At 40.2% G+C, this 2,500-nt stretch overlaps 1 protein-coding gene across 5 annotated transcripts in view; it reads right to left on the reverse strand.

Moving 5' to 3' along the window:
* Window positions 1-1,844, reverse strand: part of LOC138042240 (E3 SUMO-protein ligase ZBED1-like) — an 18,115-nt gene extending 16,271 nt beyond the window's left edge. For 2 of the 5 annotated variants that reach the window (XM_068888058.1, XM_068888063.1), the window contains exons 1-2: window positions 1,742-1,829; window positions 1,445-1,569 (exon numbers count right to left, since the gene is read on the reverse strand). The gene's annotated coding sequence lies outside the window, so the exon portion shown is untranslated. Of the gene's footprint in view, window positions 1-1,444; window positions 1,570-1,741 lie in introns of all 5 variants that reach the window. The other 3 variants (XM_068888057.1, XM_068888061.1, XM_068888062.1) reach the window with 3 other exon arrangements.
* Window positions 1,845-2,500: the final 656 nt, after the last annotated feature.

The raw sequence follows: 2,500 nt of genomic DNA on the forward strand, positions 1-2,500 counted from the left end.
CTGGGCGCCTTCATTTTTCACAGCAACAGCTTTCACTTCATATGTTGGGCTCCTAAGTTCTCAGCGTTTAGCTCTGAGGGCCCCTTTAAAATTTTCTTAGGCAGCAGCCTTGTAACTAATGTGGTGCATTTCACTGTGCTCTGATTGGTTCAGATTTGCTCTGTTCCTAAGTGAAAGGAAAGGAAAGGAAAGGAAAGGAACTTTATTTTAGAATTAGTGTCTAATCTTCTAGCACTGTACTGTAGAGCACTAATCAGGGACACAATAAATTGAAATTAACAAGTTAATGCAACTCAAATCAAATGTTGGTTTTTGAGGAGAGGGGAAAACCGGAGTACCCAGAGAACAACCTCTCAGTGCAGAGTAGAGAACCAACTAACTCAACCCACATATGATGTCGAGTCTGGGAATCGAACCCGGGCCACATTGGTGGGAGGCGAGTGCTCTCACCACTGCGCCATCCCTGCACCAAATTCCATTCTGAAGTAGATTTACATCAAAACGAATTCATCAAGTCCATAAAATGCACAATGTAAGCCATCCACTATTTCCATAAAAGATAAATAGTCGATTATATTGCGATTAGAAAAAGAAACTAATTTGTCAACTGAGTATGGTGTTAGCAAGCAGCAGATCTCCGATATCCTCATGCAAAAACTAGCAGATCAAAACAAACTGATTTACTTCAGCATTTTAGACCAATGTAAAAAAAATTTTAGTTAAGACTTAAAGCAGATAGTTTTTGAGCAACTGTTCATAGTCTTTCCAACAACGATTTGTACTTGTTTTATTCCTGTATGATTAAATGTTACTCTCACTAACTTGTGTAACTTGGCTCATTAATAATCATATTTTCGATTAAATCTTGACTCTTGATTATACGGACTATTTCGCAGTTCCCACAAGTCCGGATAATCAAGGTGCAACTTCTTCAAGTAGGCCTGTTTTCTGATGTTTGGCCTAAGCAAAGCAAAGACAACAGCTATAACAGCAATGAAAACGCCACAGAGCAAGAATATTATTTTTTAAAAAAGGAAAAATACTTGTGCTGCACGTGCATCCTGCATTTCCATTCATTTCTTTGTGTACACCACAAAACAACAACATGAAATCACCAAATTTTAAGTTTTGACGACAACGTGAGCATATGACAATGAACCATTCATCTTCTGTTTTGAGTTCGAAACTGTTTGTACCCATCCAGTTACAGGATAGTTTGCAGTGAGTTCACCCGTATTGCATTGTACAATGTGAATACGACGAAATAGGACGTTTTCAACCAACCTCTGGAGACAACAATGAGAGATCTTTTGTTTTCGCCCACCAAAATGGCTGAGATGACGACACGTGAAAACCCTCTATAATCGCAAAATGTTTCCCTATTAATTCGCCCGCTACAGAGGACAAATAATTTGGGGATCGAAAGACAAAAAACATGTAATACCATTTTATTTTAGCTTTGCGCCAATCGTTGTACACTTGATGCAAATGTTCTTTTCCTTTCATCGCGTATTGTCCACGAAGCCTCGAATAGTTGCAGCACACTAATGAGGATCGCCGACTGAGAAGCTAAGAGCACAAAACATTTTTACAGTCGAAGTCATGCAATATTGACATTTGGCAAAAAACTATCATAATGCTCGCGGTATAAGCCCGCATTGCAGAATTTCTCGTCCATAACTCAATTACAAATAGAGACTCTGTTTTGGGGGGCATGTCAGGGAGTAAGCCATTATCTTACCTTGTTAGTTTAGACGTTCTACCCCAATTTCACTCACAGACAGCTCATTTTACTTCCGAAGGGAAGAGGCAACCACATTTGATTCCGAGCTCATTCATTTCTCGTTTCCAGGGTCTTTCCAGCGAAGCAAAATGGCGGACATGATGGGAGGCCTGGGCCAACAAACATGGTGGGGCTTTTACTTCGTGTAGAAGACGCACACGACGTAACAAAAGCTTTAGGGGTCTTTAGGGATTTAGAATTCTGATTAGGTTTTGTTTCACGATTTTCGTTCTATTGTTTTACGTCATGTGTGTCTTCTACACGAAGTAAAAGCCCAAGGTGGCCGAGTTGGTGATGTCTAACTAGAAACACTGTTTTACGAAACGGCAATGTTATAAAACCAAATGAAACAGCAATAATCGCTTAATTAACAAGATACACTGCATTATGTAAACTAGTAGGCTAATATGGAGACAAAAGAGCTACCTGCCATGTTTCAGGCAGAGCTCATTTACGCTAAATTGTAAATGCGTAATCTACAGCACTCATTCGCTAATTGCAACCACGGAAACGCTGTTTCCCGGGAAAGGGTTTCTGAAAATGACTACTACAGGTCTGTCAAAAGGCCCGATCCAAAAGGCAAAAGGCTAGAGTAGGCTCCTACTGACGGTCTCCTGCCGACATCGAATCGTGTAAAATAACCACAGGTAGACCACCCTCTGTTAGTGGGGGCCATTTGTTATTTATAGAAGAAATACAGATGAACAATACGGTGGC

Source organism: Montipora capricornis, chromosome 3, assembly GCF_036669925.1.
Source record: "Montipora capricornis isolate CH-2021 chromosome 3, ASM3666992v2, whole genome shotgun sequence".
Classification (NCBI taxonomy): domain Eukaryota; kingdom Metazoa; phylum Cnidaria; class Anthozoa; order Scleractinia; family Acroporidae; genus Montipora; species Montipora capricornis.